This window comes from Leguminivora glycinivorella, chromosome 3 (assembly GCF_023078275.1).
Source record: "Leguminivora glycinivorella isolate SPB_JAAS2020 chromosome 3, LegGlyc_1.1, whole genome shotgun sequence".
Classification (NCBI taxonomy): domain Eukaryota; kingdom Metazoa; phylum Arthropoda; class Insecta; order Lepidoptera; family Tortricidae; genus Leguminivora; species Leguminivora glycinivorella.
Genome location: NC_062973.1, coordinates 24,340,029 through 24,366,278, shown reverse-complemented (window position 1 = coordinate 24,366,278; position 26,250 = coordinate 24,340,029). Strand labels below are relative to the sequence as shown.

General features: G+C 37.3%; 1 protein-coding gene across 2 annotated transcripts in view; it reads right to left on the bottom strand.

Annotated features, from left to right (window-relative positions):
• LOC125242591 (protein GDAP2 homolog) overlaps positions 1–25,591 on the bottom strand; it is a 131,962-nt gene extending 106,371 nt beyond the window's left edge. The window contains exon 1 of one of the 2 annotated variants that reach the window (XM_048151378.1): positions 25,449–25,591. The gene's annotated coding sequence lies outside the window, so the exon portion shown is untranslated. Of the gene's footprint in view, positions 1–5,333; positions 5,538–25,448 lie in introns of those variants that run through there. The other variant, XM_048151377.1, reaches the window with a different exon arrangement.
• Positions 25,592–26,250: the final 659 nt, after the last annotated feature.

Here is a 26,250-nt window from a genome sequence, read left to right as displayed (position 1 = left end):
GTTTTGTGTGGGGTCGCAGTTCTAACCTAACCTAAACCTACTTTCTTAGCAACAGTTTTGTGTGGGGGTCGCAGTTCTAACCTAACCTAAACCTACTTTCTTAGCAACAGTTGGTCGCAGTTCTAACCTAACCTAAACCTACTTTCTTAGCAACAGTTTTGTATGGGGGTCGCAGTTCTTACCTAACCTAAACCTACTTTCTTAGTAACAGTTTTGTGTGGGGGTCGCAGTTCTAACCTAACCTAAACCTACTTTCTTAGCAACAGTGAAATGTTATAAATGGAGAACGGTATGGTGTATAAACTGATATTAAGCTAATATAATCGTTATATTATTACAACATTACTATGTTATTTATGGTGGACGGTATATAAACTGAAATTAGCTAATTTAAATATTATATTAAGAAATGTTATGCACGGTGAACGGTATCCGTTGTGTATGGTATATAAACTGAAATTAAGTAACGTAAACGTTATACTAAAAAACGTTATGTGAAACTAATATTATGGCAATTCAGCGTTATTTCTTACAAAAGTATTGATGTTGGTGTTATATCTAACGTTCATTATTGCTGCTGAACGTTAGTAACATGAAATTATATATATTAACGTTATATCTCGTGGGACGCACCCAATCCACTCCACTCCACACTAAGCCACTTTTCGTCTCGCCCTGCCGGTGGAAAACGATCATCAGAGTTAATTTATACTTTAAATCGGAAGAATTACAGTTCATTTTTACACTAACAAATATCTCAATTAAAGTCCCTTACATCCTAGTCAATCTTTCCTATCACCGAAGATGCGCTAGGCGAGAATTGAAATTTGCCATACAAATTTCAATTCCCTCCCCGCTCTGCCCATTCACGCCCTGCCGGTGGAAAACCTTAAGACGGTAAAGAAAACCAAATATTGCACAGAAACAGAACTTAGAAACCGATGTTTGAAGATAGACTACTCTGTAAACTTACTCTGGCAGTAGGGCTGCCAATTAATGCTGCACACGTCTGTGATTGGCCGCTAGGGTTGGCGACGAATTTCCATTGCATATTATATTATTAATGGTAATTTGATTGCAGGCGTTTTCGGCAAATTAAACTCGATTTTGCGGCGGCGTTTATAATATGTGTGGTAATTAATATTAAAATGGTTTTATAACGGAAACTGGTTTTGGGCAACATTTTAGTTCATGAATAAATTATTAAGTACCTAATAGGTAAAATGAGGTAATAACTGCAGTTATTTCATTACAATCGTTGATTTATATTATTAGCACGCTATTATACACATTCAAAATAAAAATACACTACCTACTACTTACATGTTTTGTTGTCAGAAGTTCAAAACTGAATCTCAAAATCTCGTTTCGGTCGAGCAGATTTCCTTCTTGAGTCTTTCAGATTTCCTTTATGACATCCAATTATTCGTCTTCGTCTGTTAAAGAAACGCATACTTCTTTTCAAATTGCCATATAATGTTCTACACTGCACTCCAGTTTTAAATGCGCCATCTGTATTCACAGACGTCAGTTTATAAAGTCCGTTAATCTCTGGGACCGGGTCAGGCATTCAGCGCGGGATGTCTTGAGGAATAAAACATGCTCTATGGTTCGGTTATTAACCTCCAGTGCTTAGAACTTAATAGATTATACAGATGGTTCATTACGAACAATGGTTATGAGACATGAGTTTAGCAGTCAGGAGGCTACTGCAAATATTCATATTCGAAAATTATGGATTATGTCATTTATGTTCGACATTTTGATCGTAAGGTTCGCGACATGAATGTAGCGATCTAGCGATACATACATACAGCGTTACGGGTATATGTAGTGTGATTTGGCCTTAACCGATTCTGTGCGGATGACACGACAGGCATGTCATCAATTTTTAACGTGTGCGTATGGCACGGGAGGCGTGTCATGAAAAAATTGTTCGCCGCCACAGCAAAATTTTTTGAAAATTCAAGACACAAAGGTTCGCTTAAATTGCACTAATCTCTAAAGTAAAACTAAAAATTGGAGGAACCAAGTCAATTTGATTCGTACAAATATATCTACATTATATATAGTATATATCTATACATAAGTAATTTAGAATGGATACAATTTTGAAGACGAAGGCAGTACCTAAATATAATTTCCGCCTGTCAGAAAGACATGTATCGATCGCCAAATATGATTTCGCCTTTTTTATGATAACCATGAAAATGACTGAAATATAGCATCGAATCTTTTCACCAAGAAATGATACTTCTCCATGACAAGTATTAATGAACTCAGGAGAATGACAACTGTCAAATCAATAAGAATGAAGATTTGCACATGTTCCGCTACCAATTAGTAAATAAATACACAACGATGCTTAAAATTGTTACCAGCGTCATTTCTAAAGTGAGTCATACTCTTCTGAGTCTCAAATAATTGTAGTAGCCAGTGATTCCCCAAGTTGTCCGGCTGACAATACGTCAAACAACAAACGTCTGCAAGGTACCTAATAAAATAAATGATGCAACATACAGCTCTTACACGCACGAAGCACGAGTAATAATCACACTGATTTCGTCCTTTACGTTCATCATTACGACATAGAAGATCTTACGTCATCAGTAGCCGTCTGCCGTAGAGGTCTCAAAGGTCTTTCAAGTTTGTAAAAATAGATACTCCGAGGTAAGTTGGTCGCTGACATAATAAATTCATTATTACAACGGGCTACGTAGTATTGTCTGGAAATAGCCTTTTGTATTTTTAATGATGAAATTCATTGACTAAGTAAAATAATTGTAAAAATAGATCAGTATTTTGGGCCAGGTCTTTGGTCGGCGGGTTCATAATGTGACTATTAAACTCATAGTAACAGTAAAGTTTTTTATCATATTGTATTAAACCTAACAAAGTTTAGGTGCGCCATCGCTATACTGATTGTGAATCAGGACAGATAACCTCTAGACCGCAATTAATCTTATCAAAATGTCAGTTTAACTACTGTATTTGTAGATTTTGTAGTTTGTTTTATTGAAGCTTTGTTTTTTTTTTCTGTTACGTTCTCCTTGATACTTTATAAAGAAAGAAAATTGATTATTGATTCGCCAAAGTCACAAATTCAAAATGATTTCAGTCATACCTAATTATCAGGCAAAGTAGTAGTAGTAACTCCTTACTGTACAAAAACACATTAAAAATAACATACATTGAGATGCGAAGTACAAAGGTGAACTTATCCCTTAGAGGGATTTCTTTCAGTTAACCTTTTAGTAAATGAGAGGAAAGAGTTAGAGTGTAACAAAATCTAGCAATTTGTTTAACACGGTACCAAATAGACAATGGATAAAAATATATGCACAGTGATAGGATAAACATAACTATATCACACAAAACACAAAAAGGAATGAGAAAAATATACTAAGTTGAAAACGAACACAAAATACATATATTATATAAAAAGCAACAAAGGCAATTTAGTCAGATAACCACAGCTTATTTAATCTCTCCTTGAGCGACGCAACCAATTGTGCCTGTCTAAGCGAGACGGGCAGCTCATTCCATAGCTTCACTGCTCGGACAGCAAAAGACTTATGGTTATCCACGAGATTTGAAAGGTTCACAAAAATCACCCCATAATCATGTTAAACTAGTCGTGCGCTGTTGAGCACAGGTCTGCCTTCATGTACCAGGGCCCACGTAAGTGCAGTTCTTCTGAGTTTCACCTAAAAGTGCCCTACGAATCCTGCGATATTCCTAATCTCGTCCTTCCTTCTCCCTAAGTATCGGTAAAAGGTCTACATGCGGTACTTTCATGACATACTCATTACAATGTCGTTGTTGGGTAAAAAATATAGGTACGCTGCGCAACATAGAAGCAAGCTCTCAATGGCCATGACATGACCTATACCTGCACAATGTTTCATGTAAATGCATCGGTGTGATGTCAATACAGAGTATATAGGGAACGTCACTCGGGAATACATCCTGTGAAGTACCATGGTTACTTTGTGACTACTATGTTTTTAACCGACTAGAGGAAACGAGGGTTTGTCATATATTTGTTGACCCAATTAGCTATAGAGTGGACACCGATGGTGATTAAAGTCGAAGTACTTTATTTGAAATTAAAACATTTACGACGCAGGCGCGGCGACTATAGGTTACGAAGACTGCTAACCATCAATCAGGTGTACAGACTTTGTATTTTTTTTACATCAGTTCAATATTTTATTTCAATTATCAAATCGCGTTCGATGTGAATGTTACGATAGGTCAGCTTTACGCTCCCAAAATAACTATCGGCTGCAATGCAAGTTGCCGGCCATTGTTATTAGAACCTTTTCATTTATAGAACATAGAGTCCATCTAAACTAGCCGCCTATTGAGAGGCTAAATATTTATTTCAGAGTTATGGAAGATTTCTATGTATAAAGTATTTTTATATCCTCTAACTTAACATCAATACTAGCCTTGTATTAAACATTTTAGAACCCTCCAAAATGCTCTATCTATACCCATAGAGAGAGCACAGCTTTTCAAAGAGGTCAGAAGCTGACCTTTTTGAAAACTGGTCAAAATAAGTGGGTACACATTATCAAACGAACTTTTTGGCTCTACATATATTGCATCATGCATAACTTGGCTAAAAAGTAGTTATAAGTTAAGATTAGGTAAATCCCATGTAAATTCAAACTAACGACAGATAGCTACTTAAGACTTGAAGCCAACAAACGGGTTTTCCGGTCCCTCGTTCACGTAATGCGGCTGAGTCATTTTTTGTTGCCAAATTAAGCAGAGATGCAAACATATTTGTGTCATTTGTGTATTTCCATCACAATAGAATACATTTTATGCTTCAACTGCAATTGACGCATAAAGTGTATGGACTCTTTAGACATGGAACACCACATTTGGTAGAATACGGTCATGCGTTGTTCTTGTTGTCACGCAAAACAAAAGAGTCAGAAACATGTCCGATGATAATTCGATTGAAAGTAGCGTATATTTTTCTTTTCCATGGTACGTCTTTCATGCCAATTACACTTCGTCGACTGTGCACCGGATGGCACAGACTATCGCTTTTGCATACAAATGGCAGACTTACACTGATAACGGATCATTCAGTTACTTATATCACCAATTGTTTCAAGGAAATTGAGGTCATCGTTCGCTATAAAAACGATCTAAGTTTTTTGCGTTTGCTAACTCTACCATGTATAAAAAAACACGCTGTAAGTGTTTTGGTTTTTATGAGCAACAAAATACAGCCTTGAGTGATCACGAACGAGATCCAAGTTGCGGAGAAGACAAAGTTATTATTTACAACTTAAGTTATAAATTCAACTTACCATCAAGATCGAAATCCAGGGTGACTGAGTTTATTAACTTTTACACAAAACACAGCACACACACAGAGGATGCACTCACAGGAATATTCGTAAAGTTTTGTCGAAACTATACGAACACGTGGTAACGTCTGTCTCTCGCTGAGTTCAGTTAAGCACTGACGCTGACAAGGTGCACTCAGGTACTTAATGACTTGATTGACGAAGGAAAACTATTCTTATCTGTGGAAACATTGCGTCTACATTTATTTGAATGCGAGTAGGCAGTCTGCCCACGCATTGTAATTGTTATTAGCCGCGAATTAAAATTCTTCGTTCTGCGACAGAATCAGAATGCCGCACGAGATGAAGTGAATGCCGAAGTATGTAGCAACGGAGTTATTCATAAAACGCCATAGACTCGGATCAGTCAGACCAAGCTAAGTAAACAACGATTTTAATAAAATAGAACAGACTGCAAACTGATATTTTAAACGATGTACTTCTATGATATAATGACGATGACGTATAGATACTTAATACTTGCAAAGGATGTGCTATCAAAATTGCTGCCAATATTAGTTTGGCCAGAATCGGTTAGAATCACACAATAAGAATAAACACTTGAAAATAGTTAAAAGTTATGGAAAACAATAATCTTCTTTGGCAATTTGATTTCAATTAAAAAACAAAGTGCCTATATGCAATTTGTTAATAAATATAATAGGTAACGCGAAGCTATTACGAGTCTGTCAATGTTTTATAGACGTTCGGCGCCAGATAATGTAAATAAGTCTTTATTATGAAATTAGGTATGTCATAAGGCGTCATCCATATATTACGTCACAGTGTAAGGGGGAGGGGGGGGTCATACTAAATGTGACAAGCCCTGTTAAAGCAGGGTGTCCACTACTAAACCCAAAAAAAAATCCCTGACTTTTCCCTGACTTTCCATGACCATTTAAGAATATTTCCCTGACCAAATTTTCATTCTATGATGACATTTTTACCACTTTTGCTCAGGGTTGTGAAAAAACGGTTTTTTTCTGTCTTGAAAAAAAAAAACCTGAAAAAAGGCAGTTTTTTTTTTGAAAAAACGGAGCCGTTATAGGTTCACTCGTGCGTCTGTCTGTCTGTCTGTCACAGCAAATTTTTTTCTGGAATATGTTTGTTTTCTCACGTACGTAAAGTACGAAATATTAAAATTTTTAAGGCAGTTCATACTTTCATACCTACGGTTCTTTTTACCTTTATGTTAATTATTAAACTTTAATTTAATAATAATAATAATAAAGATGTTTAGGTATTCAAAAGTTTGAACACAGGTACATTATAAAAGTACACAGGCATGCTTACAAACTAATTGAAAAGGTAGGTAGCTCAGCTAATGTCTGTGCCAGAGGGCCTCGAGGCGCAGCGGCCACAAGGACTGCCAGCAACGGACGCTGTTATTCTGCCACCACCAGATTTATAGCTAGCTAACTAATAACTAACAGTAAAAACATTAACGCCATTTCGGACAGGATAGCATAAACTGAACAAATGCAAAATTTCTGGTTTTATAAAACTAACATTAAGGAAATCTGTAGTTGGTAGTTATAGCCATTTACTTTTGGCTATACCAGTGCCAGCCCGTGCACTCTATCAGGGTAGAGCGAGTTTCAATTTTGGCACCCATGAATATGGTATGGGATGGCAGAAAAAAATATCGCGAGCGCAGCGAGCGCGAAAATTTTTCCCGTTTTATACGTCCCTGGCGCTGATAGTAGTTATTACGTACAGTGAACTGCAAAATTGCATGGAGAAAGCATAAATGAACTCATTGATAAATTCGCCATGCACTTTTGCAGCTGATAGGCGATAGCATAGCAAACAAAATGTAGTACCAGAGCGAGCAGGAAAACAGGCTTGAAATGAAAACGAGATTTCGAGCGTAGTGAGCGCGAAGTATTGATCAAGAACCGAAATATGACCTATGTAAAAGTAGTAACCGCGAGCGAAGCGAGCCCGAAATTTTTTGTCTGTTGTCAGAGTCAAGATGCCCATTTAGGTGTTTTGCCACGACATGCCTTTAGGTTTCAAAGTGATTCTTATCGTCAGGCTTACTATCCTCCTATGCTCCTTTGACTCATACAAAATTGCGCCTCTATGTGTTCTGCGCCATTGGCTTTATGAGGAACTCCGCTTTGGAACGTCGGATAGATACTTAGAATTTGGACAGCGACGTAACTTTATCGTTTTCACGCCGCCCATTATGAATGTTGTACAAATATATGTAAATAAATTAAGTCAGCTAGAGCATGAAGATATACCTCCTTAGTAATCACTGCGATGGAGGCCAGGCACTATACTTGTCATAAAAAGTCTAAAGAGACGATTCTAAGTTGCCTTAAGATCCATCTTTGCTGTCATGGATGTGGCCAACCCAAGAAATCATATAATTTTTTCAATACTTTTCGGTTTTTTTTTCTTGGTGCCAAATTTTTCCCTGACCTCCAAATCATTTCCCTGACTTTCCCTGACTTTCCATGACCACTATGAGCTTCCCTGACTTTTCCCTGACTTTCCCTGACTTTCCAGAAAGTGGACACCCTGTTAAAGGGATACAAAAAAGCGTGACATAGGGGGGGGAGGGGTCCAAAAACCTGAAATTTGGTGTGACGTAATATGTGGATGATCCCTAAGCAGGCTAAGCAGCACAAAATTAAAGAAACAATCCCTTTCAATGTCATAACTTACTATAAACAAAGCTATATTTAAATCCATAATGATATTATAAATGGGAAAGTGTGTGTGTCTGTCTGTATGTCCGTCTTTCACGGCAAAATGGAGCGACGAATTGACGTGATTTTTTTTTAGTGGAGATAGTTGAAGGGATGGAGAGTGACATAGGCTACTTTTTGTCTGTTTCTAACGTGAGCGAAGCCGCGTGCCAAAGCTAGTAGTACATAAAATCATTCGCACGCCCAAAACCTTACGTATGCAAATTACCTAATTAGAGACGATATTTTTAATATTAATTAACGAAGTACCTGACACCTGATTTACAATACAATGGTACACATTAGAGATGGGCCGAATATGGACTTTGCCGAATACGAATATTCGGCCGAACATTCGGTTCAGCTCTTACCGAACCGAACATTCGGCCGAATATTCGGTTACGCCATATTTTTAAATCTGATGTATTAAATGATTGATAATGGTTACATATGTTACTACAACTATGTTCTTATGATTTAATGGATAACTATAAAACTTAGTTAAAACAACTCTGAACTCTTTTCAACTCTTAAACTACGGTTTTTGAACTTTTTTAAAAAACAAGTGTATTATATTTTGACGCATAATTATCTCTTTTTAGTAGTTCCTTAGAAAGCTACTAAAATAGCTTATTATCAAATGGAATACGTAAGATCTTCATTAGTTATTTACTTTGTTTATTCGGTAAATATTCGGCAATGCAACCGAATTATTCGGCCGAATACGAACATTGAAAAACTTGCCGAATACCGAATATTTACCGAATATTCGGCCCATCTCTAGTACACATTTACATAATACGTAACATAGCGTATTTAATTATCACCATACTAAATCATATTTTCTAATTTTAGATTCTTTATATAATGTATTCGAGTAATACCAAACTAAGGAGACAGCGATTTTGACAGCTGCGCCTGTACAAGTGTTAAACGTTAAACTTCCATAAAAATATACCACCTACTTAACCCTCGCACAGGCGAGACTATTAAAATCGCTGTCAACTTGGTCTCTAAGCCAGCGTTCCCACTTAAACGTCGCGTGTCTCGGGGCGCGCAACGGACGTCCGCGCCACGCCACCTGAGTGTAATTCAAAAAACGTCTCCTCAGTACATTTTGTATAGGAAGGACGTAAGACGCGCCGCCAAGCGGCGCGGCGCGCGCCACGCCGCCGCCACGCCACCTGGGGCGGGTCTTACGTCCTTCCTATACAAAATGTACTGAGGAGACGTTTTTTGAATTACACTCAGGTGGCGTGGCGCGGACGTCCGTTGCGCGCCCCGAGACACGCGACGCTCTGATGTGGCCGGTCCCTAAGATAAATACTTCTGGCTGAGTACTTGAGTACCATTGGTACAAGTAAATGACCCTTGGAACAGGTTCGGTAAAGTTGGACCGGACATTAGTATTGCTACCTCGTTCAGAGGACTTCTCTTTCTATGTGCCGTTCTTTAGCAAAAGGTGCCACATTGTCGCTTAAGCATAGTAAAAGGACACACTAACAAGTAGACTAAATTTCGTCTTTATGGTAAGAGACAATGTAGAGTTTACTTTTACGTTATGTTACGTTTACTTGAGAACTTTCAAATCAAGAGTGAACGAACAGGCATCTTCTGGGCGAGCTTACTCCATAAATAGTAGGCCACGTCTTTGCTTTTGGCTAGTCTGTGGCCAAGAAAATTATAAATGGACTTACATTTATAATTTTTAAAAAGTCACATAGTTATTCGTAAAGTAGTAGCCATACTGTGTTGCGTAGTGCTAGACTACTAGCAGGGGCGGCTCACTCCGCGATCCTTTCGCCGCGCTACAAGTACATGCCGGCGGCCGCGAGTTCGCGGCCCATTTCACTGGCGACGACATTCGCGCGGCGCAATAGAATTCAATGTCGTCTGCACGCGTGCGGTCCGTTTGTTAATGTAGGTAAGAATTTAGAATGGCGGCGTTTTGTGAACATCAAAGGAGTGAGCCTTCTGTACTTGTACTAATTTATATTCTGTGCTACTAGCGTCAATGATTGTAATTTGGCTAGAGGCCCTAGTCAGGCTTAAGTAGGTGCGAGAGTGCGAGAGGAATGCAGACTGCAGATTGCAGCTAATTTGCATAGCAAAGTTGGCTTGCTATCGAGTCGGAGCCGGTTGAGACGGGCAAGTTTGGTTAGTTAGTGGTTAGTGTTGATCGAGTGGGCCGGAGATAAGTAGAAAGTTAAAGTTAAGTTTAAAGTTGTAGGAGTCCATCGGATAGCAAGTCTGGATAGACTGCCAATGTCCATATTGATCGTGGAAAAGATAAATATAGGACATATAGGTGTTAGGCGGCCCGGTTAGAACTTTAATATACATCAAATATTAGATATGGATCCGATATGTCTCGTGTCTAAAAACCGTTTTGTTTGAAGAGACACTGGCACATCGGTTTCATAATTATAGCAGTAACATTTTATACCCACTTGGCCGGAAATCCTCATTTTCCCGGCCTCTGATGTAATGTACTATTACGTACCATACAACGTGTCAGTTATTCCGGGGATGTTTATAAAAGTACATATTTTAACTATAAAACTCCCGTGAGACTCATACATATGCGTCGCGCTCTCGACATGTAAAGGCGGGGTCGCTACTCTTGAGAAAGGTTCTCGAAATTGGACCGAATCATGTCGAACGCTATATCGACTTAATACGTGAGTAACCCGCTTAAAATATCTTTAAAGTACATATTGTTCAAATAAACGTAGACCGGTAGAGACAACGGGTTACTTTTTACCAAACAGAAGGTCAATATGAAGCTATTTATTTAAAATCCAGTAGTGCTGGATGCGAGTAACCTGTCACTGGTCGTAAAAAATCAAGGGAACCAAGCAAGAGGAAATATAAATATGCAATATGCATAGTGATTTAATAAAATTGCAAAAAAATTTAGAGACAAGATAAACGTTTTAGGTAAGTCGAAACCCCGTGCAAAACTTCTTGCTACCTACTGTCATAACTCATAACCTTGCAAAAATACCATTTACTACGAATACTAAATCATTAAGAATGTCATGAAATCATGCGATCTCTACGACTAGAGCAATATTTAATTTCGTATCGTGACCAGTTTACTGCATTGTACAAACTATTGTAGTTCTATTGTCAAAATAGATTCAATTTAGAGGTAGAATGTAAACTTAGGTACAAACGAATTTACTAGGTTGACGCAAAAATGTTCAGCCTAGGAAGTTTTTTCTAAAAAGAATTGTGAGATTTTATGATGCCAATAATACTAGTTACGTTAAAATAACGTCAGATGGCGTATATCATAAGGAAAAAAGGAAATCGAACAGGAGCACAAGCACAGTCGAGTTAACTAAAAGGTGGACTTGGTCGTCTTGGTCTGACATCAGTGACATCCCTGTATTCCAAATGGAAGAAACCCTCATTATTTCCAGAAGCTTCCTACCTCTCATAGCTAAACCAGGGGCGGCTAACTTCGCGATTCTTTTGCCGAGCTACAAGTACAAACGGCGGCCGTGCATTCGAGGCCCATTCAGTGGTGACGACCTTCCCGCGGCGCAATAGAACTCAATGTCGGCTGTGCGTTAAGAATTATGTAATTGTGAGTTGTTGAATACTAAATGCGGCATTTTGTCAACATCAAAGCAGTGACCCTTCTGTACTTGTAAGGATATATTCTGTGGCTAAAGTGTTTTCCTACAGAAAACTTTCTGGATGTAGAGAGATGTACGCTTTCAAAACGCGCATGTGTGACCGAGCTTTAAAGGCTGCGAAACATAACAACATAGCAATACCTTCAGTTTAAAACATTGCCAACGGGAAGTGAAATTCTACCTCGAGTCGGTGCGGGCACTTGTACGGGCTCATTCGTTTATGGCGTGTGAGCACTGTCCTTTGACACGCCGCGATTCTAAGCGTAGGTTTACGACATTCTACTTTAACGGCCAGTGTGGTAAAGGCAAAACGGTTTATTCAACGTATTTTATGGCAGGAAAGTTTCCTTGCTCGGACTGCACTCTCTGCTATCAGTTCGGGAACACAGCTTACACACAAGCTAATAAGGTTGCACGATAAACTGTAACCCACCTGGAATTGCAGGCGTCCATATTTTAATTTAGCATAAATAAAGCATCTTGGAACAACTGCGACAAAGCAAAATCTTGTGTTTCAACTTTCAAAACTATCTAGGGTGCGAGGGAGTATTGAAAGTACAATTCATGACCATGCAGACTTTCCATGATCCGGTTACCTCTCATCGTATCCATTTAATTTTAAATTCACCCGGAGGATGTGAACGTAGCCTCATAATCAAAAGTTGTTTGTACTTTTACCCAATGCGTATAAAAATTGCAACGCAGTATAATTTCATATGAAAATACGAATTGAAATAAAAAACAAAGGAATACCACGAATTTGAGCCGAACCATTACACCGGCATTGTAAATACTGTAAATACCTACTTAATGTCAATAAATATTGTGCAATCATTTCACACTTGCATACATATATCTGAATTTCTATTTACCTACCTTGTTGGTGTTTGTATACCTATAGTCGTATCATGTTGGGATTCTTAGCAGTTTTTCTTTAGAAAAATATATTTTCGAATACAATCACTACAATATAAGGAAAATACTACAAACACATTCTTATTTTATTACGCCGAATAGGTATTTGAGTGATTTCATCTAATTTTCAGAATTATTCGACATGCAATTGACCCCTTACGAGGCAACCTATCACACATTACAGGAGGCAACCAGGTAGACTAATATTCTGATGGTAACCGAATGCCAAAACGACACTTTTCATTTAGTTCAGGGCCGATACAGATAGACTGCAATTTAACTGCAACTTGTATGAGAACTGCACGCCGACAAAATTGTCATAAAAGTTTCAGTTGGGTTGCAGTTAGTCTATGGTATACGGTCCGAGTCGTCCGACCCACTGGACCGTACCATACCATGACCGTGATAGGAGCATATCCGTCAAAAAAATATTTTTTGTATGATAACGTATAAGATGTCCACTAGCCCGTTCGCGTTCCATCACCGGCCATGCCCGTCGCGTGCCATGCACGGCCCGGCAACTATTATCGGCGAGAATATTTTTGACGGTGCGGACACGCGCCGTGCAGGACACGCGACGGGCACGGTCGGTGACGGAACGGGCTAGTGGGCAAGGTCTCATACGATTTCATACAAAGAATATTGTTTTGACGGATACGCTCCTAGCATGGTTATGGTATGGTACGGTCTAGTGAGCAAAGACTTTGAGATGTATACGCAGTATACGTGTATAGGAATAGTCACTCTTTGGTATAAGGCACGCAATTTTCTATCTGACGGAACCGGAAAACAACATCTCCGTTTAGTAAATTAGGACAAAAGATGATTAGTTGACGGTTTTCGGAAAAAATGACTGCATTTCAGCAATACATGATGTTTGTTTACATAGTCTATTGTGCTGGGAAATATTCTGTATTTGTAACAGTGCAAATAATGAGTTACTGATAACTCTGTTTGCGGGCTGTCTAATCTTTCAATGTTTGATGTAGCTTTGCAGCAGTCTGTGGAATTCATTACTCAATTTTGTTGCTTTGTTGTTATTTTCGAGCAGGAGAGGACGCGCTAATCGAGAGCGAGTACTATAGATAAGCTCCGGGATACCCTAGGTTAGGTACCTATAGTGAAAAATACTTCTGAGACAATTTTGCTATACCGCTTCTCAAATCCACGAATGGGTCTCCAAGGTATTTTCATGTGAATATTATAAGTATTACAGAATGATGTCTCAACGTTGATTAAACAAAAAATACACTAGCCAGATGGCTTGTTCTTTTTACGCTCCATAATTTCTCGAGCCCTGAAAAAGGGGCCATTTGCAAGGCCATCAGCAAAAGGAATTATCCTCAAACGCTCAGAAAAAAATCCCTTATTATTCCCCCGGAATTAATTAAAACAAAGACCGCGCGTTTCCTGTGTGACCTAGTTACCGGTTCACCTGGGATGCGTTCGTGACGTCACAGAAAACGTGACGTCACAGCTGACACCGTGACCTATTTAAGAGGGGGAGGGGGTGTGTCCCATTCAGCTTTAATCCGGGCGCAGCTAAAAATAGACCACTATTTCATTCATTGAAGGCCGAAGGATGCAAAGTGCATGAATGGCGTCGAGTATAGAATTTATTTTTAAAGGCCGGATGGTAAGTGGATTTGAGCCTGCAGGCGAGGTAAGGGTTGGAAGTTTAGGGTTAAGTGAAAAGTATTTCCGTTTTGGTGCAAATGTTGTTTATATGGAGAAGGGTATTATGGAGTTGGAGAGTGACACCTAGAGATGGGTAACTACCCAGGTAAATACCCGACGGTGGGTATTTACCGGGTAAATACCCGATATTTACCTACCCGCGGGTAAATACGCGGGTATTTTCATTTTTCTTCCAAATTTGACGTTTTAAATGGTGTTTTGGGCTAAAATAGATTAATTTAAGTCAGTCTTTGTAATTGTACACATAATGTTTATTCAAATTGAGAACGAATAGGTTGCTATGAGATAAAATGTGATTTTAGTGTATCTTTCCAACTATAAAAATGGTGTAATATCATTCTCTGACACACGGAAATAATTTAAAATGCTTTTAATATAAATTATAAGTCTGATAAATTAAATTGTAAATGAAAATATGTGAATAAAAATATTTCAAAAATCACATTTTGAAGCTCATAACTCATACATAGTATGTTTTATGACAAAAATGTATATAAACTTTTTGTAGGAAATTGTGTCTACTTTAGTTCGTACATACAAAACTTTTCGATATTCATGATAGTTTCCATGAAATATGAAAAAAATACATTTTACCCCCTAACCCCACCATAACCCCCTCCAACCAGTACTAGGAAGTTTATCTTTATCGTATAAATACGACTATTTAATGCAATCTAAAAAGCACACGTAAAACATATTTTTTTAATTATTTTTAAAAATATACATTAAAACTTCTGTAATCTTTATTGTATATTTGACTGAACAGTTTCGTTTTGAATTGTGTATAATAATTACAAGCACTAACTTAGTATTTATCTCCATTTTAACACAAATCAGCATGTGCAACATGAAATGAATCTACCCGTCAATTTGGGTAGATACGGGTAAATACCGGGTAGATAGGTATTTACCGGGTAAATACCTGGGTGGGTAGATTGGGTATTTACCCACGACCCATCTCTAGGACACCAAATAAGGGTCGTCGTTTGTTGAAGAAGTACTAAAAATAGATAAAACTTTCAAAACGTAGGTACTAAATATTACAATCCCCGAATGGCCCCGGAATCTTCACATTTAAGAACAACATGCCGGCCTAGCCAAAGTGAAGATAGCTTGCGTTCCGATGGGGGTAATGAAATGCTTTATTTTCTTTCAACTTGGTGCAATAGTGATATTTACGTTTCCTTCGCTACGGACACAAATATAGGAAGTATTAAATATGAGGCAACGAGTGTACTTAACATATTTTCTGTTCCAAACGCTAAGTTCAAGTATACCGCAGAGCTCAAAAGCAGCCAGAATCACGTACGCGACTCATCTCGAGGCATCTTCGAGAGATTAGAGCATGCTCCAGATCTCAATCGCGGCTGCACAAAGGATTAACATCGGCAAGCCATTGTTTCGAGACTTTCGAGCCTCGTCTTATTTCCGGTGCAGATAATGTGCTGTTGCTGCATCTCGAGGGCAATACTGGGGACGCTATTGCTATGTCTTGTATGGGAACCCTGCATTTTATGATTAAGCACTGAGACTTGGCACAGTTGTTCATTGGGTGGCCCTGAGAAGATAAAGATCGGGAGGCATCGAGAGCCCCCCTTAATTTAGGAGGGAGGAGGGGGGGAAGGCTGGCGCCTCCGCGCTTCCTTTGAAACCATATTTCTCTAAAACTATACAAAATAGGGCATGCGATATATCATTTTCGGATAAATGAAGGACGAGGAATTCATTTTTGGAACAAAAAAAATGTATTTTAGAACAAAAATACAAAATAAAATGGGAAAATCTGAAAACGAGATTTTTTTTTATACATATTATTGCACATTTTATGAAAACTGTAATGGTTTTTTCTAAATAAAAAATATTATTTAATAGCTACATTTATCTAGTTTTAGAAAATGTATAATTTGTTATAGAAATATATTATACGACGAGTGATAAAAAATAATTTACATCGCCCGATAGGGTGATTTGAATGCTCATTTCAATAAGTTTTGTCAATGATTTCAGGTATAATCACTATTTTTAACACAAGAAAGCCGTAATCATTGTATTTTATGGCTATTTTAGTGATTAATGTACTTAAAATAAAAAAATTACAAAAATTAAAAAAAAAAATGTGATAACTTTTTTATAACATTATCCTATTTTGTTCTTTCTATACAATACATATCTAAAAGCAATAAATATGAATGAAAAGCCACATTTATGTAGTTTATAAAAATATGTAGTTTATTATTTAAATATATTACGAAACGCGAGATAAAAAATAATGAAAGTGACGTGGCAGGGCGATCTTGATGTACGGTACGGGTCAGCTTGTATGATTCGATGAGGTGAGGTAAAGGTACTCAAAGCTCTCAAAAAGTGTAGTTATTTAGAGTTATTCAAATTAAACAACATACTCCTATATAGTCTGAATTTAACTATTTATATTACATGAAATGATCGATTGATATGATAGGTCAGATATATACATCTGATCCTAATACATCTTGTGAAATAGTAGTTATCTATATGATTTGCATAATTTATGGATAATTCTTACTTGACATATTTATTATTCCAGATCTGCGTCCTGTACTTAGGTTAACGAGTGCCGAAAATAGTTATTAACCAAAAAAGACCGCCAAATTAACAGCATTTCACCGACAAAAGCTGCCTTGCACCATTTTTGTAAGGGTTATAGGTATATCAAGGTGTTTATGGGGTCAACTAAACCAAATTCAAAATTTGCCATTATTTGCTACTTGTGGCTGGACGAAAGTCTGTAACAATTGGGATTTGGGAGCCTACTTGCCCGCAACGTTGCCTGTTGCTGCAGAAACATGCCTCGAAATTGTCGGATGCAGGTGTAATAAAAAACAGTGCCGCGTAAGGTGCAACCGTAAAAAAAGACTTTTTAAATTAAATGTTCGGAGCTGATGTGCTTATGCAGTGGATGTTGTGATATATACATAATTAAATTCAGACTATTCATGTTGTTTTATTTGAATAACTCAAAATAGCTACACTTTTTGAGAGCCTTGAGTACTAGCCCCGATACACATGTTTTCGTCTAGTCAGACCATTTTTTGAGGTTCTCCTTTGTACAAAAGCAATGTCTTAGTTCAAAAATCATTAATGTTTAATGCTAATACGAATCTAGTTTTTTTTTTATGGCACTATTGCGAAATAACTAACTATCATTGATACTGAAAGGAAGAATATGACGATTTTTATTTTATCTTTTATGGATGGGTAAAACCGATTTAAGGGGGCCCAAAGGAAGTAACTAAATTAATTCTGCTAGTAAACTAAAAAATCTTCAAGCCTATGGCATGCAGAACTGCTTTGCTTTAGGAGAGGAGAACGTGATTAAGACATTTTTTTTGCAATATAAGTCACATGCAATTTTATTTTACAATCAAAATAAACTACCTATATTATAGGACTTTTACAATTTTCTGTACTGGGTCGTGATATACCTACATGTGTAAACGTTATTAGAATAAGTATATTTCTGTATTACTAGACGAACTCCACTGCATAGCGGGTAGTACCTTTACCGCACCTCATCGAATAATGCAAGCTGACCCGTACATTAAAATTTTCATTTTCATTATTTTTTATCTCGCGTTTCGTAATATATTTATATAACAAACTATATATTTATATAAACTGTATAAATGTGGCTTTTTATTGATATTTATTGCTTTTAGATATATATTGTGTAGAAAGAACAAAATAGGATAATGTTAAAAAAAATATCACATTTTTAATATTTTTAAAATTTTTGTATTTTTTTTTATTCTAAGTACATTAATCACTAAAATAGCCATAAACTACAATGATTACGGCTTTCGTGTGTTAAAAATAGTGATTATACCTGAAATCATTGACAAAACTTATTGAAATGAGCATTCAAATCACCCTATCGGGCGATGTAAAATATTTTTTATCACTCGTTCTATAATATATTTCTATAACAAATTATACATTTTCTAAAACTAGATAAATGTAGCTATTAAATAATATTTTTTATTTAGAAAAAACCATTACAGTTTTCATAAAATGTGCAATAATATGTATAAAAAAAAATCTCGTTTTCAGATTTTCCCATTTTATTTTGTATTTTTGTTCTAAAATACATTTTTTTTGTTCCAAAAATGAATTCCTCGTCCTTCATTTATCCGAAAATGATATATCGCATGCCCTATTTTGTATAGTTTTAGAGAAATATGGTTTCAATGGAAGCGTGGCGGCGCCAGCCTTCCCCCCCTCTTCCCTCCTAAATTAAGGGGGGCTCTCGATGCCTCCCGATCTTTATCTACTCAGGGCCACCCAAGGAACAACCTGTGCCAAGTCTCAGTGCTTAATCATAAAATGCAGGGTGTTGTGCAATAGCGTCCCCAGTACAAACCTATATCGATAAGGTTGTAAAAAATTAAGACTCTGTCCTCACATATCAAATGTTTTCTTTTCTCACAGCCCGGCCACGACATTGGTCTAAGCGCGACAGCGGTAAGCGGCGGCCATACATTGGAGTAAGATACAGCGATGTGACTTTTCATTCGCACGTATGACTGCCGCTCACCGCTGTCGCGCTTAGACCAATGTCGTGGCCGGGCCGTCATGGTCAATGTTTGGCCGTATTGGTCAATGTTTATCTACGAAGCAGGCTAAAGATGTACTTATTTGCTCTAGGGCATTTTACTTTCCAATTTCTATTATTTTGATTTACTATAGTAATGAAAATCCTATTCTAAATGAACTTTAGGTATCGGAATCCTGGGATCAACTTTGGTTAAAGGGACCTACACATTTTGACTAGAAATATTGGCGTTCTTACGTTTTTTGAGCGCTTCTTCATACTACATCGTCAAACTCGCATACGGCCCGTCTGATGGTAAGCAGTATCCGTAGGCTATGGATGATGGCTCAACACTCCGCAACCACACCCTGTTTGAGCGCTTACTAACTTTTCCTGAACCTAACTTGCAATGAAACTATGAGCATTTGCAGGTTAACGGTATGATGCAAGAGACAGGGCACTGACTACTCATCGTGTGTTTAGACAATTACGTTTTCTCAAACATGCAATGAAATATTGTCTTTACGTTCCTTAAAATGGGCTGGGAAGTATCGCTTTTTGGGCGCAACAACTCGAGAGTACTGTAATGGGATTTCATATTATTTTTTAGGCCTAGGCCTGCAAAGTAACTTTTTCTTATAAAATATTGTCCTTTAGAGCATTTTTTTTTTATTTCATTGTATGTTTGAGAAAAGCACTATACATGCCTCGGCGTGCCTCATTTTCCCGGCCTCTGATGTAATGTACTATATAAATCTATGTAATTATACATTGCTCTGTTGTTTTCAGTCTTAAATAAAGCCTTTGTCCAACGGAACTGAAAAGGCTGTAAACATTTACACACAGCCTCACCTAATTCTGCACGGGCTTCGGTAAACGTTCCAGAGAATTAGAGTTGTGCCTGCTCGTTCACTGAAAAGATCGCTCCCAACTAGTACGATCTCCGAAGTGTACTAGTTCGTTCTTTTAGGACATTTAGTACAGTAGTACACCGAGTACGAGAGAGCGAGAGACAAATTGTGCATATGGCCGTATTCGCGCGCTCTCGGTCCGAGTCAGTCGGTTCTAGTTCGGTTGCGGTCAGTGCCCTATCCCACAAAAATTTACAAGCGTACAATTCAACAAAATTGTTGAGTTGTAAACATAATAATGTACCACAATAATTACAAATATGTGTCACAGGGATCGCTTTGCTGTCATTGTCACTTCTCGGCTCTTCGCTCCTATTCTGTTGCGCGTGTGTGAGTGTACTAAATGTACTAGAGAGCAGAATCATTTGGTAGTTTGGTCTAGTACAGTGCAGGGAATCGTGTCTTTTATAACACTTTAAGTTCTCGCGCTTTGTACACATATTTAAAGTCACACACAGGTCGAACGCGATTAATTAACATTATTTTTACCTTTTTTCCCAACGTTACGGCCAGGTTGCACTGGCCGTGGTCGCGGAAAAAAGGTAAAAATAATGTTAATTAATCGCGTTCGACCTGTGTGTGACTTTAAATATCGTGTCTTTTGTACTATTAGTACATGTACTATACAAGCCTACAGAGAATGGGTGCTAAAGGTGACTGGACCGTGCATTGACGCGAGAAATTATATCGACTGACATTTTGTGAGCCTTATTGTGAGGCCATGAGGTCTATTTATGATTAGTAAATGTGTTTTGGTTGGAACAAAGCGGAATGCCACACATTGTGGGTTTGTTTGCGTCGCCTTCATTGTTCTCTGTTCGGAACGCGTACTGCCCGGCGGCCTTTCTGTTAAATATCATATTGGTCACCAAATCACCAGCCGGTTTAGCATAACTTGCGTTCTGCAAGTTTAGGATACACCTCTAAAATCATAACTTGTAATAGGTTTTAAAATCGATCTCGGTACAAGTACAATCCAAAAATGTACCAAATTACCACTTGTAAAATACGTAAAAATATAAACATTTATATTGCAACTAGAGCACAAAGGCACTTTTGCAGGTCAATAGCAATTTGCAAGGCATAAAAATACATTGATAAAAAAATTAAGTACTTAAGTAATTTTAATCCGCATTCCTCAGTAAAATGATACATACATATTTAATCATTGAGGACATTAGATACAACCAAGACTTTTGTTATCGATCGCGCTGTTCATTTTCCATATTATTTTCTACACAAAATGTAACAGGAATGAATAGTGCTGCGACATAGGCAGACTGATACTTGACAGTTGACATCAATATGCTGGGAGTAGATTTTATCGTGGACCTGGACACACTCTGCTACGTAAAAATAACATAACATTGTTTTTGAATAAATCGACTACTTATTTATTTAAATCTGAGTATTATGTGGAGCACGCAAGGTATAATTATGGGTCATTGTTTTTGGTCCAAATATCTTTACACGTGTCCTTGGTTTTCTTATGTTGATTACACAATTTTTCACGGACGGAAACAATAGGTGTACCCAACGTCATTCGAGTGAGATACCTAAAATGGTAATGTTCTCATTTTACTTGCAAAATTTTCAGCTAATAATAAATAACGATGGTGACAGGTGAGCAACCATAAAACCACAGCATAAAAATAAGCGCGTTACAAAACACGGAGAAACTAAAAAGCCAAAAATAATAAACCTTTCAATTCAGATTTCTTATCGTATTGCAATAAGCTAAACATCCAAATTATAAACAAATCAATTATTTTTGTAGTCGGTACCAGACCTATTCGTCGCCTTGCTATTGCCTGTTTGCCCCACCCAACCATACACAGGCTGGTACCGACTCCAAAAATAATTGATTTGTTTATAATTTGGATGTTTAGCTTATTGCAATACGATAAGAAATCTGAATTGAAAGGTTTATTATTTTTGGCTTTTTAGTTTCTCCGTGTTTTGTAACGCGCTTATTTTTGAAGGCGGTTTTATTTTTTGTTAAAAAGTTTATTTATTTGTTGATTTTTAGTGGTTCCTAGTGATATTATATGTATCAGTCCGAATACATGTACAGTAGTGAAAGAATTATCCTTTAACTCCTAACCATTGAGGAGTTGACCTTCCATCATCAGCTCAGTTGATTTTTAGTGGTTCCTAGTGATATTATATGTATCAGTCCGAATACATGTACAGTAGTGAAAGAATTATCCTTAAACTCCTAACCATTGAGGAGTTGACCTTCCATCATCAGCTCAGCCACATAAAATTATTACCATCAGACGTAAATACTGGTGTACCTTTGAAAAATAGACTAAAAACATTACATGTGCCTATAACATTTGAAGAGTTCCCTCGATTTCTCCAGGATCCCATCATCAGACCCTGACTTGGTGCCAATGGGACCATCTCGGGGTTATACCGGTTCGATCAAAAAAAAAATTTTGAAAATCGGTCCACGATTCTCGGAGATATCGAGTAACATACATACAAAAAAAAAATAAAAAAAAAATAAAAAAAAAAAACATTCAGTCGAATTGAGAACCTCCTCCTTTTTTGAAGTCGGTTAAAAACCGTGATGAGTGGCGGAAAACAGGAGAGGCCTGGTATTTAATCTTAACTCTGTAAGATCTCTTTGAATATCCTAAATTAGAATTAAATGCTGTATCGAACCCTACACGCATCATGCCCAGTTCATAGTCAGTATTACGCAAAATGGGTCACAAAAGATGCAAGTTGATGTAAGTGTTTCATAAAGTCAGATTAGGAACCTCCTGAACAGATCCTCCTCCCCTCCTCCTGAAAACTAAAACCCTCCACAGTCAATACGAATGGAATGACTCTCCAAAGAACTGGGACCTAAACGGAGCAAACTAAAGACTAGTTAGAAGGGGCGTTGATTGCCTCGTCAACTTTTAAGGCGACTTGTCTCTGTGATGAACCTTTATTATGAAACAGTTTCATAAAACTACCTAAACAAACGAGAACTAAAAGTCAATGCGAATGGAATAGGTCATTCTTGTAGATACTGGGACGCAAACGGATCAAACTAAAGATTAGAAGGGACGATCAATGTTCCGTCAAGTTTTTAGGTGACTTATCTTTGTGATTGGAGCGTTTTGGCAAACGTAAAGCAGTTTCGGGGGCCACAAAGTCGCCAGAAGGTATTTCTAGCCTTATTTCAGACCAATTTCACTTTTTCATTTTGAACGAAAAGGTAAACAAGAGAGAAATGCTATCTTATTCAAAGGAACTGCGACACAAACGGTGCAGACTAAAGACTCTTTGAAGAGGGCATTCAATAGTGTGTTAAGTGGGCTATTTCACTATAGTGACATGCCAGTTATAATTCTGTGCCTATTTCTGGTTTGATGAAGTAACATAGTTACTCGGCATCAATATTTCCTTGTTGCAATGAACGGCGAAGTGTCACTGTCGGGTGACAGTTGTCACTGTTGTGAAATAGGCCACAGGGCTTCCCTTTCCCGCACTGGATATACTATTATTTTTCATCACACCCGCACTTTAAATGTGCTATTGCACGCAGGCGGAGCGTGAGTTGAAAAATCGTTCTCCCAAGGGAATAATGAAATATCTTGTACCGTATTTAACTTTTTTACATCTATTTACATATTTTTTACATTGCGAGTGTGATGTAAAACATTGTGTGTAACTCGGGAGTATGAATATTACAAACTCGAGTCTTTAAATCGCTCCGGCAAGCCGTCGCGATTTAACTTACTCTCGTTAGTAATATTCAACTTCCTCCCCTTGTTGCACAATGTACTATTATTTTTTAAAACTTCAATTAATTCGATCAAAACAAGTACCAGACAATTTAATGGATATACATACGCCTACACAAAAAGAGGCGGCAATTTTCATAGCTCCTGACATACTTAACCAAAGGTAAACAAACTTAAAGCCAATGGTGATGATTAATTATTTTTCGACTTTTAGGGCGTTGCGTGACCACATTCAAATTAAATAGGCAGCCGAAGCGGATAGACGTCGCCTTAAGGAGGTTGATACAAGCTCGTGTGGCGCCGCGAATGACACACTTTTGCAATGAAAAAGCCTTTGTGTGTGTCTTTTTAAAAAGAACCACTGAAAAGACATCTCATGTGTGTCTGCAGAGTAGTTCCTTTAAGGTCATGAAGTGAGCTGATTCTCGTTTTGATGTTGATTTTTGTTTTAGTCAGTTTTGATAAAGTCTGGATACATAAATTCAACTTGCTGTCCTGCACATAAGTACAATTTCAGTGAATTACTCAAACGTAACGTAAACGTTTGTAACTCAACGGAAACTTAGGAAGGGTGGGCTGCAAAAGTGCATGGCGAATTTATCAATTAATTCATTCATAATCTCTGTATGAATTTCGCAGCTCACTGCACCTACTCACATTTTCTAGGTTTATGTCCCAAACTTGAGAATCCTGCCATTTCCTGTACTTCTTTTCGTTATACCATATGTAAGTGCCTAACTACAATAAGTAAATTCGGGGCATATTTCTCTTTTAATCCAATGAAGGCGTAATAACTCGGAGAGACGTGCAGTGTGAACCAATAGTAATGATGAATACAGGTCCAATCTCTCTTAACCAACTTCCCTTGTCCCTGCTGTTGTTGTGTACAATAGGCTACTAACTCATATCAAATTTGGCACAATAAATGATTGTCTTCTGTAGTATTTGAAATAAAAAACAAATATTTATAAATTTTGGGTATTAAAAGTTCAACTATTAACACTTTCGCTACCAAGAACCCGACTGTCGGGCACACCGCTCGTAGAAGCGTAGCCGATTACATGGGTTTCCCCGTATGTAGCGAAAATGTCGTAGCGCCGCGTAGAGCCCGGTTTCGAAAGTGTTAACGAACTAGGTACATTTTGCAAAACAAAGCGTGGTAGCAACAGACAGTCTCGAGGTAGGATTCCACCAATGTGTGGCACTGTGTGGTGCAAGCATTTCTGTTCTGAATATGTTCTACACATTTATTGATAAAGAAAACAAAAGTCTGAGCTACTTTATCTTTTATTTTGTTATTGTATTTAAAAGTATTTCAAGTTCAACATAGATGACAGATGAGACTAAGACATGTTTTAGTAAAATAGCACAAAGGGTGCTATATGTTTCAAAACAGATCAAGCAAGTATCTTGCGAGCCCGTTCACAATTTCCACATGAACATGGATACAGTTGAATTTATGTACTATAGAATTCCAGGAAATGTATCTAAAAATCAATCCACCTGTATTACCTAACACTAATATTTAAAATAAAATATATTATTAAATAACAAATACAGAATGATTAAGTGGCTGTGTAAGAATTTCATATGCGTAAAATGGTATTAAAAAAAGACTGCAAAAACATAATAAATATTTTATTCCGAAAGAGCGACATTCTTATTAGAATCTATTTCAAGTGATCTCGAAGGATTTTGTAGTTCAGTAGAAACTATGTAATCTAGCAGAGAAAAATGTATAATATTTTCTATATTGTGTGTACCAAATTCACTTTCAATCGTAACACATACAGAAAACCGAGTACCGAGTACCGTAGTTGACATTGGCCTTTCGTACTAACAATCAATACAACTCGCACTGTAATTTATAAGTCAAACACAAGCAATACTCACATGTTGTGACAGGGAAGTTGAAGAAACTAGCACCGGCACTAAGAATCTACTTTAAGGAATACAAACACAGGCTTTTTACACTACAAATATGAGGGAAAAAACTACTTAGAAGAAGCGACAAGGATTATCGGCCGCCCATTTTGTTACTGTCAAGTTTTTATTATTATTGCCAGGTGAGAAAACTCAGGTGGTTTCGTTTAGAAATTCTACTTAATGACAGACCAAGAATATTATATACCATGGATTTTGCGTGCCGACCAATGAGTTGAAGCCAGGTTCATTCACCTTTACTCCTATGTTCTATCTCTTTCCGACACTGTGATGTATTGCCAGATTAGTTACTAAAAAAAACGTATAAAACATTCTTCAATCAAATTGACTTACTTTTCTTTGTATTATACGAAAAAAAACTCAATCAAAAACCTTATTTCTCCGGTATTTACCTCCTGCGTACTATGGGAACACTAATAATAAAAAAATATGCCCGATATGTCAGAATTGTCAAAAGTCATTCACCGATTCAGATATTTATTTTGCGAAATAAACGTTTTTCGACGATTTACTTAAGTTCTGCGCTATGTATTGCATAGTGAACCATTGTGGAAGTAAATGGAAACCGAAATCCGACGTAAAATTTCACAAGTAAGTACTTATTTTACCAAAATGTTCATAAACCTCGCTGGCAATAAATTTTCTGCTATTTTGCTTGTAATCTTGGTTAGTTCTTATCATTATATTGTTTTCATTGTCTCAAATTATATCAAAATTCCCACGAATAGGTTTAGAACGATAAATATGACCT